The sequence below is a fragment of the Ptychodera flava genome, unplaced genomic scaffold (assembly GCF_041260155.1).
Source record: "Ptychodera flava strain L36383 unplaced genomic scaffold, AS_Pfla_20210202 Scaffold_30__1_contigs__length_3116999_pilon, whole genome shotgun sequence".
Lineage (NCBI taxonomy): Eukaryota > Metazoa > Hemichordata > Enteropneusta > Ptychoderidae > Ptychodera > Ptychodera flava.
Window position 1 is genome coordinate 1,939,118 of NW_027248352.1, and position 18,150 is coordinate 1,957,267.

General features: G+C 37.6%; 1 long non-coding RNA gene across 1 annotated transcript in view; it reads right to left on the bottom strand.

Moving 5' to 3' along the window:
• Positions 1 to 401: 401 nt before the first annotated feature.
• The window catches only part of LOC139127315 (uncharacterized), a 63,336-nt gene continuing 45,587 nt past the window's right edge, over positions 402 to 18,150 (bottom strand). The window contains exon 2 of the long non-coding RNA XR_011550975.1: positions 402 to 2,509. This is a non-coding gene — a long non-coding RNA (uncharacterized lncRNA). The remainder of the gene's footprint in view (positions 2,510 to 18,150) is intronic.

Below are 18,150 nucleotides of genomic sequence, written 5' to 3' on the forward strand. Positions count from 1 at the left end.
CCATTTCTCACATTGTTATCCAACCTTCTGTAAATACAAAAGGTTGATATTTTTACTATGCATTCGTTTACAGGGATTCATCTTTCGTGCATGATACTGCAGACCCTGAGATAAGTAGGAAACTTCATGCATTTTTATGAATTCTATTGCTGAATGGGCGGTACAGTATACATCAGTATACAATGTGAAAGTGGGTTCTTCTGTATTGATATTAACATATGAATAGGATGCTCCAAAATACAGAGGGGTGGCCAACCCCTATAAATCCCATTGGGGAGAACCCGGGAAACCATTTCGCTACTTCCTTAGAGAAACCACTGTACAGATAAAATTCATCTTTCTTGTAACATTATTTCAATTTTCTTTCAAATCTCATCACAAAGGCTCTCACAAAGAATCCATTTGACAGTTAAAAATTTTATTTACAAAAAATATACAACTTACCAACAACGACAAAAGGCCACAATCTAGAATGGGCAGAGGTATTATTATCTTGCTGAAAACCCTAAATTACAAGTACAAATCATACTTTTTCCATGAAAAGAGTCCACTTAGTACAGGTCAACTTTTGAGTTGTAGTCCCACTGTTTCCATGACTACAGAGGTCATAAACTCAGAATCAGGTAAACACAGGGTACAGATATCACTAACATGCAGTGGGTAGCAGAAGGTGGAAGGTAAGACTATACTTTCACATCCATGAAATGATCGTGAAACACAGCAATGTGCATTGAAAGTTTGACAAATAATCCATTGTTACAGAGGTCATTGACTTTGACGTCAATTCTGCATAAAGGTTAATAATCAGGTTCAGGTTAACTATGTGCGATGGCTACAGGTACTGTGAGAAATCTAGCAAGTACATACTGTTTTCGTGTTTATGGTGTTGGCCATTGATACATGTAGGTACCTTGGCACCAAATACGTTATTATCAGGGAGAGACGTTGCATTTCATTTGTATGTAAATAAGGATTGTACGCATTAAATTGTATATACGAGATGTCTTTACGAACACCATCTCAGACGAAGGGACAACATCTTGAGAGAAGGAACTATCTGGCAATATGTAGCATCCATTTATAAGAAATAAACGGTGTTATCTTTGAAGACTTGGAGTCTCTACGCTGTTTCTGTATCCCGATATCCTCTCGCATGGCGATTCCCGAGGTAGATAATTGTCAATGGTAATACAGTGATGTCAATGACCTCTGTAACACCATATCACCTTTGTATTTCATAATGTCACAATACAGCTTGTCCCATAAGCTTACACAGAGATAGATTGGAAATTGTAATTTCAATCAAAGTGAGTTCAGTGTTCACAGCAGATAATCTTCTATATCACCAGCGATGATGGCCTCCCTGGCTATGTTATGACAGGTCACTGAGTCCAACTATACCCAGTTAACTTGTGCCGGGATGGAGACCCTTGACACATGTCATGACATCCGCTATTGATTTTATTTTGAAATTTCAAAGTTATCACCATGACCACTTAAAAATCTTGATCACTGAAGTAAAATATTGAAGTTTGTGGGATATTGCAATGGCAGCTACTATGCCCATATGGAAGGAAAATTTTCAATAAAACTCTATTTGTAAATAACATGTTACATGTATGAAGGTTACTGACCTCAATATGTGAAGTTCACTGAATGGAAATGAAGTCTACAAACATATGTATGTAAATCTCAACAATGCTAATTATTTTTGAACTATCTTAAAATACATCAGCTAAAGCCTCTTTATCTATCCTACATAAAACAATTTCATAAAACAATAAGCATCATGATCAGGTTCATAACATTGAAATACTGGCATATTTTAATTATGGATATCTTTATATATTCTACATACAATCCAAAAATTATGTAGTGTCGGTACATTACAGTATATCCATGAGCAGATGTAGACACAGCAGTGTACTGCGTACTTTGCTCTGACTAAACATGCATGTCAAAGTGAATTTTAAACAAATAATCATGCATATTTAAAACACTGGAATTACAAGACAACATTATTATTGGTGATTTGTTTGCAGCCTGTGAGGGTATGCACTGAGTCATCCAGGATGCGCTACCACAGTGCCAAGTGTTATGATTATTTGCACTACATCAACCCTTCAAAGTTTTTGTCTTTCCTGTTTTAGAGTGTAACATTTGAAGTTTGATCCGATGCAAAGAATACCAAGCCTTTCTACGGAACAGTTGTAATAATAATAAATGACTGTCACTAGCAATTTTAATCCCAGTTCAATCCTCAGTAATACTACCTCTATATGAAGTAATCGTTTCTGTCACTTTGAAACATTTCTGTCAAATCATCAAATTAATTTAACAGTATTATCGCTATTTCCACGGCAATTGCTATTGTAAATATGCCATAGAGATTTAAAACTTTTTAACAGAAATTCATGTAGAAATGACTATTAAAAACTGAACAAAGTAGAAATTGTACATGTGTTACATGTATATACAGTGTTTTTGCTAAGGTTGGGTAATGACGGTACTGTGATTTTGGAACCCTGGTAACAATTCTACTGTCCCCTGATCTGATTGCATTGATATACCAAGGGTAACCCCGGTAAAATGACTGGGGAACACCAGTAACATTTACCTGCTTACTGCCCATAACAAAAACACTTATATGTGAGTCTATGCAGCCTCTCTCTGATATCAGCCTCCACATTACATATTGTTTATTGTACAGACCAATACCTGCATCAATATTTACAGGTACCTGTCCTCCATATCCGGGTCTATGGCAGTGTTTTCCAGTATTTTGATAATGTTTGGTTGATGGGATTTCAGGGCCAATATTAAATGCTTATACGAAAGTGTGAAAGAACAACAGCAATTAAAGTTCATTTAAAACTTTGGAAACATTTGCTATAGTGCAGCATTAAAGCTTGCAATGCGACTGTAGGAGCTGAACTATGGCAATACTCATTTGTTCTTGACGTCAAAAGTCAACATTATAAAAACCCTACCTAGATATTGTTCAACTAGCAAAGGGGGTATTTAGTTAACGACCGAATGTTTCATGGAACATATCAAACGATGTTGACAGTGCCTCCTGGTTTAAATTTTGAAATACACCAATTAAAAAACAATGGCATGGGCTTTCTCTGTGGAAACAGACTACATTACTTGAGCCTGCACTATTGAAATAAAATAAAGTCTTCATGGGGTATTATTACGAAACGAACTGCTCATTATCAAATTACTTTAAGAAAAACCGTAGGTGATGATAACTGTTAATGTAGAATGTATCCATAATAATAAAACTACTAATCTGAAGTTAGAAACGTTACTGAGATAAGATGATTAAAGAAAATTACTCTCAAAACTGTTTATTAAGTAATCATGGCCTGGCAAATGAAATAGGCAGACATACTACTCCAAATTTAAACCCCAATATTACTGAAAAGAATTCAATGTAATACAAACTGCATGGAATGGATTGTACTTCTCGTTATTCTGTCAAAGATATGAAGTCCAAAATAACCTTTTCACGCGATCATTCTCCGAATGACACAAGCCAAAACTAACCTATTATTATATTTTTACAGCAGAAAAAGAATTTATTTAATGAAAAACTCGCGAAGTATATTTTGACCTCATATAAACTGAGAAACATCTCGTTATATTGATTTTATTTATTATTATTATTATTATTATTATTATTATTATTATTATTATTATTATAATATCTTTATTTCAGATTATAAAAAATTCCATAGCAAAACAGCAATACATTTTAAATATACGCTTACTCCAAATTCTCCACAGTCCACTCTGTGATAACACTGATAAAGATAAAACACTCACCACAAGCAGGTTACTTGAGAGGTGGAGTCTGCTCAGAAAACTAAATGATTTTTTCTGAAGGGTTTCATCAAAATTTAAAATCGAAAGACTGATAAACATTGCACTGTTACTCTGAATAAAAGAATGTTTAAAACCAGATAACTTACGAAAAACATGGGAGTAAGCTCGTCTTACTGCATTAAACGTATATAAAGACAACGTACTCCACAAGTAAGAGCAATAATTATGTTGTCTTGTCACACAAGAAGATTTAACCTTGTTTCGATTTCAAATGTATAATGCTACTCAACTGCGTTGTAAAGCCTTATTGGGTAATAATAATTATTGTTGTTATTGGTCTCCTCAGTGGGGTCTTCTTGCAATGACGACTGGAGTGAGATACATGTAACCGGGACTATTCATTCGGATCCGTAGCGTTGAACGCTCTACCCCTTGCAATTGTTTCGTGATGGAGAACGGGGTCCCTATCTTTAACAAAACACATCCGACAATGTTGTAGAGCTACATATTGAAGCAAAACATATTAAAGCGCCCATACATTAATTTTCACCGAAACACAACACCTTATTTCTCATAATGTTTTAAGCGGGGTAAAAAGGAAAATCAAAGATGTACAGAAATCTACAGGTTCAAATTTAATAATGGAAGACATATGTCACTTCTATGAATACAAACAATAAAATATGAAATTTGAAGTGGTGAATCACATAAATTATATGTGAGTGTCCCTGTAAGATTTTTGCATAAAGTGTTGGCCAAATATGGAAAAATATTTGCATCTGCAGTGTGACAGGAAAAAACTCTTCAAAAAAAGCTGATAACAATTTGACTTTATACGTTCGATCAACTTTGGTCGGCTAATATCAACTTCAATAGTCGCAGGAGCCGCCACCGACAGACTTTCCAATAAAGTCTTTGCTATTCTTTTAGCTGTAGATCTAAAGTCACGATCTCTAGATAATAATGACTTTAATATATCTCTGATATATTAAAGTTAGTCCCCTGTGGGGTGCGTCGAATACTGCCACTGAATAACTGAATTCATGGCTGGTACGATGACTTTATAGTATGCCTTTATGGGCTTGTATCTTACGTCCAAATACTTGAACGACACCCGGCATTGTTACGTGCAGAGAAAACGAATAAAAGGGTGAACTCAGCAGTTAACGTTTAAACAAAATTTATTACAAAAATAAAACTAATTGCTAAGTCAGGGATAGAGTACAAGCTTTAAAAGTGTACAGACTACTTATCTCAGCTGGGACGGCAAAGCTCCAGTCTCAGAGTTGTAACAGTCTGTCGGATGAATGAACAGTCCTTTGGCTTGCAGGCTTGAAGTTGCACAAAGTCCACAGTATAAATCCAGCGTTGGCAGTGAAGGTCTTGAAAAGTCTTGAGAATGACTCTTGCTGGAGTTTAGTAACACACAAGAGACACGATCCCAAAAGTCTGACTGGAAGCTGTGCACGTCCCTTTTATACACATGTGCTTACATAAGGGCATATAGGAACAATCTAGAACTTTTATTGACATGCTAATTACTGTTCTAAAATTATCTCTCTTACACAACTAATTAACTTTCCAGAATATTCCAAACATGACTAATTGAATTCAAGGTTGTGAGGTCATTAAGGGCAGTGACCTTGAGAATGTTCTAGACTAATTGAACTCAGGTCATGATGAGTGTGGGGGAAATGACCTACATAACAGCATCCTATTAAGCATATTACATATTGTAATATTTTCACGTAATTTTCTACCAGAATGAATGAAATTAATATAAGATGAACCGATAACAAATTGGTTAGGCCAAGGTCCAGCGCTGGAGGGGGGACTGTTCTTGAAACATCGACAACGTATGTCGACTATTCATGATCGATAGACGGCGCCTTTTTACAAACTTGTGGAGATAAAATCTGAACATTTCTATAGGCACAAAATGTGTTAATTTTCCTTTTCTGTGAATATATGGATTGAAAAAGTTAAGGACTTTTCAGGGGCGTCGTGTTATATAGGAGACGCATGTAGGAGTCAGTCATCCATATCATTCGGGATGGAAACCGAATAGAAGGCCACTGCAGTACATGTCTGCATGGGAATGTTAAATTTTAAGCCTAATATCTACAGGGTAGGGGAAAATCGACAGTTTTTTCATCACAAGGTAGGGGAGCTTCATGTCTGCAGGGAAATATAAAAATTTTAAGGGGAAATTTTAGTCCACAGCAGGGGAAATTGGCAAGTTTGTCTATCGCCAAGGGGCAGGGGAGCTTCAAAAATTCACAATGGGTGGAGGGTGGGACAGGCAGAAATATGTTGGGAGTAGGTAAAAATGAAGTTTTAGCACGGAAGGATAAGTCAAACAATTTTCTGTTTGAGGGAAAATTATGAACAGCTAATTAATTACCCTCTGGACTTAAAATTAGTCTGATCACATTAGCCGAGCGGTTCTCTCTGTGGCCTCTCCGCTAGGCGACTGATGCCGTATGTTGTGGGTTCGAACCCGATTGAAAACTAGCCGTATTTTCTACTCTGGGTTGGTAGCTCTGCTGGTGGACAGAATTGTCCCCGAGGTTATCGTTCGCCCGGTTAAAGCAATGTATTCGTTGCTTCGCTTCGATAAAGTTTGTATGTGCGATGTGTGAAAGTGAGCATGCGTGAGTGAGTGCTTCACGAACTCTACAACGTGTGGAGCGGTCTCAGTCAGAAAAATGTAACAACTTAGCCGGCTATTGAACCACTCTTTTTTGAGAGTGGGGATTTAGCCGAGCGGTTCTCTCTGTGGCCTCTCCGCTAGGCGACTGATGCCGTATGTTGTGGGTTCGAACCCGATTGAAAACTAGCCGTATTGTCATGCGCACTAAATCTTATCGTAATAAGGACCGCTTTAAAAGTGTATTGTTCGTTGGCTGCACCTGATATTACCAAAACATGGTGAACCCTATCACCCAAATCAAAAACAGGGTGACCCTCCTGAAAAATTTAACGCTCCTCTATGGAGGACGAAGAAACTGACCATGCAGTCCCTATTAAACAAGGTGATGAATTTACAGCCAATCTATACAAGATTGATTTCCAATGGAACGCACGGCCCAATGCATCGTCATTGTATCACAACTGACTTTGCATGCAAATTTACAATAAATACTTCAACAAGCCTAGATACCTTGGTATTTACAGGGCCGAACGATTGACCAACCAAAGTCCAAACGGCCTGCTTTGACGTATCATGTCAGATACAACACACCTATGTTGACTTAATAATTGAACGGTAGAGTTCGCGAAAACAACTGAGATACTCCACTTTAAGGATGGTGCATTGCAGTAGCTAGACACCTTTACAAAGTGTATTTTACGTGACGTTCTTGCAAAAGTAATGTGTATACCTTTTGTGACAAGTGTATTTTATTAAATCTAGTCTTTAACATTTATTGTAGCTGGGAAATATTTGCATTCGCACATACATCTCTTACATCCATCACCCCTATCGTGAAATGCATGATGCCGCTATGTTAAGTATTGTCAAAATGTTTGATAAGCACTGTTAGATTTATAGCTACATTGATCCAGACGGTAAGATTGCGGTCGTACATTTCAATCTGTTCCAGAGCCTCTACTGCGCCTATGAACTTTGCTGAACAAAGCAGTGAGTCGTGGGTTACCTTTTACGCGTGCTTAGCTTTCTAGGTATGCGACTCCGTCACATCAGGAAATTTTGTGCGATATTTCTTGATATGCAGAGACTGTCATTACTATCTCCATAGGGAAACCGTTATATGAAAAAAAGATATTTCATAACTTAATTAATATGCAAACCACACTAACCAAAGTCTAATCAGCTTGCCTACCTGTCTGCCAAATCTGGCGTTGAATCCGCCCAGGCTTTCTTGAGATATGGTGCAAACAGAGAGACAGACAGAGAGAGACAACGCTATGACTGTAGCTCAAGTGTGTAAAAGCTAAATATTACCAAGAATTAAACATTTTATCACAATTCGAACAAATCTAACTAAAGTCACTTCAAGGAACCTGTAGGCTAATCCAAGTTGCGCTGAAATAAGGCCTCTGATCGCAGAAGTTTTGCAACTTACAAGATTTTAACCTTTCCTCCTTATTTGCATATTTTGACACTTACATTTTCATTTGAAATAATTCATATCTCCACCATAGGGTGGTGCACCAAATGTCCCTCTTCACCATGTGCACCAAATACTAGGATGATAGGTGCTGCAGTTTTCGAGTTTTTCATTTGTACATACCTACCTACCTATATCTACCGTACATACCTACGTACATAAATCAGTACGAAATATTGACGGAATATGTTCTCTACCCAAAGCCCCATTTAATTGTACTTGTTCCCTAGGCACACTGAATTTAAACCAGATGCCGAACACAGTGGTCAAGTCGCTACCGCTTCTTATGTCAAAGTACTTCATGAAGAAATGGAAAACCTTGAAAGAAACCAAAGCTAAATAAGCCCATTTATATGAAGTACTTGATATTTTAAGGTGAATAAACTGTTGCTCATGTAATCGCTCTTATTGTAATGTTGCACAATGACAACCAAAGAATGCTTCCATGTAGACAACACTCATTTACCATAACACGACGACACGGTATTGCCGATGTGTTCGTGACACAATGTCGATCTTCTGACCTGCTGCTTCTGATTTTAATTATATCCATACTTTTTGCGCCATAAGTAAGCCTGCGTACATGGAAAAAAGACATCATCTTATAAAGGGAAATACTACAGGATGAGCTCAAAAGTTTACATTTTTGCCAAATACTTACCGTAACGTCAGAAGTCTATATTTCCTACTAAATTATAGTTCAAAATTTAATTTATTGTAACAAATTGTTAGTGCTGTATTGATAGCATGTGATACTTTTTTTAAAGAATAATATCAACTATGTGAAAATCCATCGCTATTTCAGTTGAACATAATAAAGATCATACAAAATCGGACATGCCTTTTTTGAAATGTGATTCGTATTTATACTTACGAAAAGCCATCGTACAGTCAATATTAGGAGTCGGAAGTAAAAAAAATTATCAACGTTTTCATGGTTGGTCAAATCTCGCGATACATTATTCCCCTCTCTTTGGCAAGTCCTGAAACCTTAACGAAAGAGATACTGATAACGCCAAGCATAATGTTCAGATACACTTACTCGAAACACACTTTTAACCAAGCGTTCTCGAGAATATTCTCAGAACTGACCCGAGAATGATTACATTACGACGATAAGTTTCAACAGGCTATAACTCTGCAATGCCTTTGACCCCAAATGTCCAGGTTTTTTTATTCCACTGAGAATGTTTACTTTTATATTTAATAGTTTTATTGAAGTTTATAACTGACGCTCTAGCCTTTACCGCTACCTTAATAGTGTGTCAAATTGTAGTGACAAGTGATAAAAAGGTTCTGCTTTGATTCAGAAATGTACAGTCCTAAATGTATGACAACGGATATCATAAAGTAATACAAAGACTTGCAAGTGTGAAATATTTCTCTGTGTAGCACTGGATTTTAACGTATTAAAAGCCTACCTTTCAAATGTGTGAGTCGGTGCAAATTTAACTGTTGTATTATTCTGTTAAAATAGGAATATATCGCAAATGGTATATAAAAAATGTCACAAACATGAATAATTTGAGAATGGAGAACGTAAAAAAATACCACATTATGTCTTACAGTGGATCAATTTCCTTCGAAACGTTGTTTAGTATTCGGATTCTTCACTCTTCTACCCAGCCGTGGCAACGATGACAAAAGACGACGAGGCGTGACTCAGTTGGAGGAATGGCATCGTCCGTACTGCGCTAAAAGGTCGTGGGAGACACATATGGACAATGCAAACACTATGTTACCGATGTTGACGCATGTCTACCATAATGTACATTGTGAACATTAGATCTTACAGCTATGTTGACGTGAAACATCTAATATCGTGCATGGAATACAATCTTTGTAAATTAGAGAATCACACAGTCACAGGTCCGACGGCCTTTCCAGTTAGCTGTTTTAAATAAGACTAAACTGGACAAATCAAGCAGGCATTAAAGCTTCGCACACGGGTCTAAGGACACATTGACAACAAAATCTTTCCTCTCATGCAAACCATGAGCTGTCATTTTGTGGGGGTTTTGTGAATCGTCCACTTAGAAACGGAATTATTCGCTGAACTGGCTAATTAGCTAAAGTAGCCTATTTACTCCTCGACAAATTAGCTGATTGGTTTCTACTCATAGAATTGGGTTCTTGCAGTTGAGTTTGGAGTTGGAGTAGCATTTGTACGTTTGTAAAAGAAAGAAATCAAACCACCATGCTATCGCCAAACTCAGAGTCAACCCTATTTAGTGCCTGGTTGTAACTATTTAGTGCCTGGTTGTATTTAAATTATGTCATACGAGGATCACAATTCGCACAAACAAGGTGATAAATTCAAAACCAATCAATGTAAGATATTGCCTTCCCTTAGTTCACACGTCTGTGTGTCCTCATCGTACAACAACGGTTGTTTTGTTCATGTGTTTGCACCAATTTAGCATTTCAGCTGACAATGCAACATGGTAGAAAGCTAGACACTTTGAGACACTCAAAGCCACATGTAGGCCGGCTAGATTCCAACTAACGAGTTCATGTACTCTCTGGTAACTATAGAATGGATACACCTACCTACGCACACTTGGTCGAGTTTGCAAATGTAATATGAAACATTGCTGTTATTATCAGGGGGAAGTTGCAGTAGTCAAGAAGTACTAGCGCCAAAAACTGATGATGTCATTCCTGCCATAGACAAGGCAAATGAGTCTCCACAGTGGAGAGGAAAATTTGCAATCAGCGGGAATAAAATCACAAATAAAACAACTGATGTTTTCCCTAACAACTGGAGTTTTGCTTATATTATGTTCGAAATTCCACTTGGAAAGCCACCGTGGCTACACTTGCTGAAAATCAACTTGTTGGCTACCCTTGTTATTTTGGTGTATTGAACGTTCGTCACCTCATTATTGGCTTTCTTCAGCTTTATTTGAGGACTTTGAATCCAATACCATCGAATTTCTAACGGTTCTGAGCCTAATTGTTCTAACGGGTTGATAGGATAACGCCGTACCGGCATGTGACGAGTCACATATAGAGGTCAATGTTACCCAGGGAGGTCTATACTTTCTGATTTGAAGGAAGTAAAATTCATTTTACAGTGATTTGTTGCTGTTGATGAGTTGAATCGATGATGATGATGATGATGATGATGATGATGATGATGATGATGGCGAGATGCTGTTGTGGTGATGACTATTATTATTACAACCATCTTGAGTTGGAGTAGCATTTGTACGTTTGTAAAAGAAAGAAATCAAACCACCATGCTATCGCCAAACTCAGAGTCAACCCTATTTAGTGCCTGGTTGTAACTATTTAGTGCCTGGTTGTATTTAAATTATGTCATACGAGGATCACAATTCGCACAAACAAGGTGATAAATTCAAAACCAATCAATGTAAGATATTGCCTTCCCTTAATTTACACGTCTGCGTATGTCCTCATCGTATAACAACGGTTGTTTTGTTCATCTGTTTGCAAATTTAGCATTTCCGCTCACAATTCAACATGGTAGAAGGCCAGACGCTTTGAGACATTCTAAGCCAAATGCACGACCGGCTAGATTCCAACTAACGAGTTCATGTACTCTCTGGTAACTATTGCCAGAATGGATACACCTACGCACACTTGGTCGAGTTTGCAAATGTAATATGAAACATTGCTGTTATTATCAGGGGGAAGTTGCAGTAGTCAAGAAGTACTAGTGCCAAAAACTGATGATGTCATTCCTGCCATAGACAAGGCAATTGAGTCTCCACAGTGGAGAGGAAAATTTGCAATCAGCGGTAATAAAATCACAAATAAAACAACTGATGTTTTCCCTAACAAACTGGAGTTATTATTATATTATGTTCGAAATTCCACGTGAAAAGCCACCGTGGCTACACTTGCTGAAAATCAACTTGTTGGCTATCCCTTGTTATTTTGGTATTTTGAACATTCGTCACCTCGTTTATGGCTTCAGCTTTATTTGTGAACTTTGAAACCAAGACTTCCGAATTTGATAAGGTACTGAAACCTAATTGATTTCATGGCTGGACAGGATTACGCCATTCTGCCAGAGTGTAGAGTTACATATAGCAGTTAAGGCAAAATAGGGTGGTCTATACTTTCTGATTTGAAGGAAGTAAAATTAATTTTACAGTGATTTATTGCTGTTGTTGTGTTGAATCGATGATGATGATGATGATGATGATGATGATGATGATGATGATGATGGCGAGATGCTGTTGTGGTGATGACTATTATTATTACAAACCATCTTGAGTTGGAGCACCATTTGTAAGTTTGTAAAAGAAAGAAATCAAAGCACCATGCTATGGCGAAACTTAGAGTCAAAAATATTTAGTGTCCGGTTGTAACTATTTAGAACCTGGTTGTATTTAAATAGTGCCACTTATGGATTACAATGCGTACAAACAAGGTGATAAATTTAAAACCAATCAATGTAAGATATTGCCTTCCCTTAATTTACACGTCTGCGTATGTCCTCATCGTATAACAACGGTTGTTTTGTTCATCTGTTTGCAAATTTAGCATTTCCGCTCACAATTCAACATGGTAGAAGGCCAGACGCTTTGAGACATTCTAAGCCAAATGCACGACCGGTTATTTCCAACTAATGTGTTCATGTACTCTCTGGTAAACCTTGTCTGAATGGATACACCTAACCACACTGGGTCGAGTTTGCAAACATAATATGAAACATTGCTGTTATTTTTAGGGGGGTTGCAATATTAAAGAAGTGATAGCGCCAAAAACTTCTCACAGTTGAGAAGAAATTTTCAATCAGCGGAAATAAAATCACAAATAATACAACTGTTGTTTTCCCTAATTTGAGTTATGATTATGTTATGTTCGAACTTTTACTGTGCATCAACACATAATAATACAGATAAATTCACATTAATGAGTTGCCTATATTATAGAATAAAAAAGTGAATTCACAGGAATCCACATGAATACAGGCTTGCTGAGTACAAGGAATTGATTATTAAATGTATTCATCTGTATATACACTCTTCAGCTAAAATACAGGCAATAATACATGCTAATACAGTAAGTATTATTGGGTTTTCATGTAGTGTTACGTGTAAAGCCACAGTGACTACAGTTGCTTAACATCAACTTGTTTGTTGTTCCTTGGTATTGTGGTGTTTTGAATATTCGTCACCTCATTATTGGCTTCAACTTTATTTGAGAATTTTGAACCTAATACTATCGAATTTCTAACGGTACTGAAGCCTAATTGTTCTAACGGATTGACAGGATTACACCGTACTGTCAGAAGGACGAGTTACATATAGAGTTTAAGGTTACCTAGGGAGGTCTGTACTTTCTTATTCGAATGCTGTTGTTGTTGAGTTGAATCGATGATGATGATGATGATGATGTGGTGGTGGTGGTGGTGGTGGTGGTGGTGGTGGTAATTACTATTGTTTTTACAAACAATTTTGAATAAACTCATCATAACATATTTTCGTTGTTAATAAATTTATTACTCCAACACATCTGATATCTTTGACAAGCCTTACCTCCTTTCTCAAGCAAACGAATCTATTCCGTTACAATGCCTACTGGATAAGCATAACGATAAACAATCGCTACAGTGCCTTGTATAAATCAGTAGACGTCTACACAGTTCGGCGTTTCTAAAAGAAGTGAGTCTCGGGCTTCGTTTTCAAATCTAGTGCAGGCATTCGGGACTTAAAGTTTGTTAAGTGGCAATTGACAGTATATTATCGATAAACAGTAGAAATGCGATCAGTCGACATGTGATTTTAGCCTAGCACGAAGAACTTATAATGTATTTGAAAGGCTTGATCAAATAAAAATCTGCCCGTAACTGTCAAGTCTGTTTAGTTCAGCCATATATTCAGGAACGAGACCATGAAGTAATTTGTAAGGAAGGAGCAAACTTCTGAGCTGAATTCGGAGGTGTTGATGTTTTATCGTCACTGGAGTAACGTGATCTCGTTTATATTTGTAATATGATGGCGGTCAAGTTCTGGGCCTCTGTAATAATTTGATGCGCGTGGGTCCAGCACCCTATAGAGCATCGCAACAAATACCCAGCAGTGAAGTCAAGTTTGGCTGAATATATAAAATGCTGAAGGTCAGGCAGGCTTGATGTGAGATATTATATTTCTAAATCAATCTTGCGCGATAGATGAATGAATAAATAATTTGACAGGTCTAACGAATGCTATCAAACAAGATTTCATTGTTGTGTGCAGTGTCAGATTGTAAGGGAATGGTGACTCAGTCTTGAAAACTGTCAAAGAGAGACCGAATGAGGATTATTTTTGTTTTTCCATCGGTTAACTGTAGTCCCATGGAAATCACCAATGCTTTGATATCTGACAAGAAATCTGCAATTTGAGAGTTTCATCACCATACAGGACATTGAGAGAGTTTTATATGACTTGCACTGTTGTGTCAATATTAACTTTGAAAGTGGTTGACACACCCACTACTGTGCAGACAAGAAACACTGTGCGTGTACATCTGCTTGCGCTTAGCATCGTAGAAGAATTAAGACATCATCATGGGCAACCCTTTGAGTACACAATGCCGCCGCTGTAGACGGGGAAGCACTGAGAGTGGCAGCAATGGTAGCCACGATAAGTACGGCGAACCTGATCGTCAGCTACCTGTTCTCGCCAACGTAAAATTTTGCACCACTCGTCATAAACCTGACAAAGAGAATGACGAAACCGAAGCAGATACTGCTGTCATAATAGAAGCTGCTACCCCTCCTTCAAGTTCCAGTATCTCATGCACAGATTCAGGAAAGGCTGGAAAGATACACAGCAACGGTAGTGGCGATGAGTACAGCGAGCTTGATCGTCAGCTACTCGCTGCTGACACTGACGACGCCATTGCAAAAGTTCGCTCCAAGGGTCCATCAGCATTCGCCACTGGTCATATACCTAGCGACATGAATGATAAAACCGAGGCAAATACAGCTGTCACAGGGGAACCTGCTACTGCTTCTTCAAGTTCAAGGATCTCACGCACAGAGTCAGGGAATGCTGGAAAGAAAAACAAGGCAAAGTATGCATATTTACGTATGTCGTATATTTAGGTGAATAAACTTTAGCCCAGGTTGTAATTCTTATCGTCCGTAGTACATGACTACAAAACAATGTATACTGCTGCTAGTTCTCGTTATGGTGTACTATTATGGATACCATGGTATTGTTGATGCGTACGTGACACACAATCCGATTGCACTCGTATGATTTATTTGATTTGGTGTTTATCTTTCCTAAAGTTTGCGAATATTAAATTACATTCTGGTATCTGGTATATGTATCTGCCGGACATTGGCTGAACGTTAATTAGGTTAGGTTAATAATCGCAGAAATTGATAATCAGCAGTATGTTTGGTGGTTTAATGCAAGCAAAGCGTGAATGTTTTGACGATTATATTATTAGTCTCATTCCAGCAAACGTAACTTTAGCCTTTTTCCCCTATCAAATCTCACCTCGTCTTACTCAAGTTCAAGAATTGAAAACGAAAATAAAGTGATCTCCTTGCATTTTATCTCTGTCAACTGACACAAAATCAATAACGACTATTTGGATAAAATAGAGGAACACTTAAGATGACGAGAAAAATAATTTACGTTTGTACGAGAATAGGCATGCGAGCTTGTGTATGTTCACGATTTTATGTTCGGTGTATTCGCGCTTTTCGTCGGTATAGTGCCGGCTTACACACCCTTTTCTCGCCGTAAATTACAATATCGCTTAATTTGAAAATGTACCGATGTAGGAAATATTTACAAGCGCATCATTAGTTTGGCTTTCTAGCGGTGTAACGGATTCTAACTCATTTTGAGATTTTAAAATCTTAAAAGATAACCTACACACATGATCATCGTTGTCCTTTCCATGCACATAACTTTCAATATGTCCCTAAAAATATAGTTATTTTCTCATAATTAATTAAGCCTTTGGATATCACATTGAAACCCAGTGCACCTTTGTCGTTTATATCTTATCTATAAAGTTTGCAAGTTTTTTATCTCGCTCTGCAAACAAGAAAACGACCCCTGTACGTACTTATCAGGTACAGTTGCTTAGAAATTGGTCTGTTTATGGTTGTTGTGTTAATTCTAGAAATAAAGCTCACAATTTCTATCGCTATTGTCATCTATACCGTACAGTGAATTTGTGACATTACTTCTGTAGCTCGTACAGGTATATAGGCATTACGGAGAATGAGGAACTTGACAAATTTATGGGCGCCCATGGTGTACTTAACGGACAAAATCAATCTGTATGACAAGGGCAATAAATAATCTACACTGTTCATGATTTACTGAATGTGCAATTTTCAGAATGAAAAAATACGTTTAACAGTTGTGCATGCAAACTATATGAAGCTAAATAAGAAAATTTCGAAAGATGACACGAATAAGTTCCGGTGAAATATACGGCATGTTCGCATTTACAGCAGTTTGAGTTGTTAAATACGGTATAGAGGCGCCAAATTACTGACACTTCATGCTTACAACAAAATTAAACGTAGCCAATCTTCACAAAATAGCAGAATAAATGTTCCTCCCTCATTCGGTTTTTATGGCCATACCCTAATGCGACGACGATTATGTAAATGTGTAATATTTCCTGTTTGCATTTGCTGAAAATTTGAATCTTAATCATTTGATTTTTACACTGTAACATTTTTCTTCGCACGTGTAAAGTAAAACTAATGTATAATTTCCTGACTAGAGGTCATTACTTGTCTTACACAATTATACACGGTAAAAACTTGTCTTGCCTAAAATGAAAAACAAATATAGATATATAATTCATGTAATATTTTACATGTTGGTGTGTGTTGCTAGTTTTACAATATTTTAGTAATCCTTTAATTGTTATATTGCAAATAAAAGTATAAGTACTGATATATCTGTTATACCTGCCTTCCGATTAAGCTATTGTATCTGTTACTACCCGCTGACCATACGTAAATAAAGTTCATGCACTACTTTTGTCTTTTCTGTACTTACACAGGAAGCATATGGGAAATAAGGCTTTGATAGTTAGCAACAGATGGGGAGGTCCAATCCAGGGAGGAGTGACTGATGCAGTTCATCTATTGATCCGTCTCCTTCGTGAACTAGGGCTATCTGTATACTGCACCACTCTGACAGCTACTGAAGAAGAAATCAAGGAGGCGAGGGAATATGGAGTTGAGCTCATAGTGCCGTCACCAATTCCAAAATTCAAGGTTAGAGATGCACAGCCTGATGTTGATTGGCTTTATTACCATCAACAATACTTTCCAATTTTGGAAGACTTAGCCAATGTCAGACTCGTTTTCGGATTTGGAATGATAAATTCTGACGCAGCATTTAAGATAGAAAAAGAATGCTTTCCGAGAGCAGCATTCTCCTTGATAAACCTGTTCGATAGTGACCTCATAACTCCCTTAGTTGCGGATTGCATGGACACAGAACTTCAGCTGCGACGGGAGAGCGTGTCAGAAGAAGGTAAACATTCGCGCTATGTCTTTTCCGTCGGAGGCAGTATTTTTAAAGAGTACAGGAGACTTTATCGCAAACACCTCAACATACAACACTATAGGTTATCTCCCGTAATAGACGAAAGTCATTTTGATATTATTTCCCCTGACCCTGTCGATGATGATGAAGGATTTCAAATTCTATCATTGTTTCAAGAACATGAATTAGCAGATCTGAAAGAGGACAGTGTTGTCATGAAGGCCATGAATGCTGTCGCAAACCTGTGGCACGAAACCAAGAAATCCCCGCTGAAATGGAAAATTCTCGGTGTACCAACGCGTTGTGAATCTACTCTTAGGGATCGCATGAAACCACATTCTCATTTACGTATTATACCGGCTCGAATGCCATCAGCTGCACACCTGAATCGCGAACTTAGCAGGTCAAATCTTGTCCTAATTCCGCCATCTTCAGTACATTATGCCAACCTAACACTCGCTGCTGTATCTGCTGCTATACCTTTCATTGTTCCGGAGAATTCACTAAGCAATTATCTGATTGAGGAGCACATACCCGACTGTGAAGAAAGCGTAGTAAATATGAGCAATTCTGAGGATTTGCGGAAAGGCATCTGCAGATTTCTGTTTAATTATGGAACAGCCCTTGAAAGGGCGCAGGATATCAAAGAAAAGGTCAAAGAGAGAAAGGTGAAACAGAAACTGATGAAC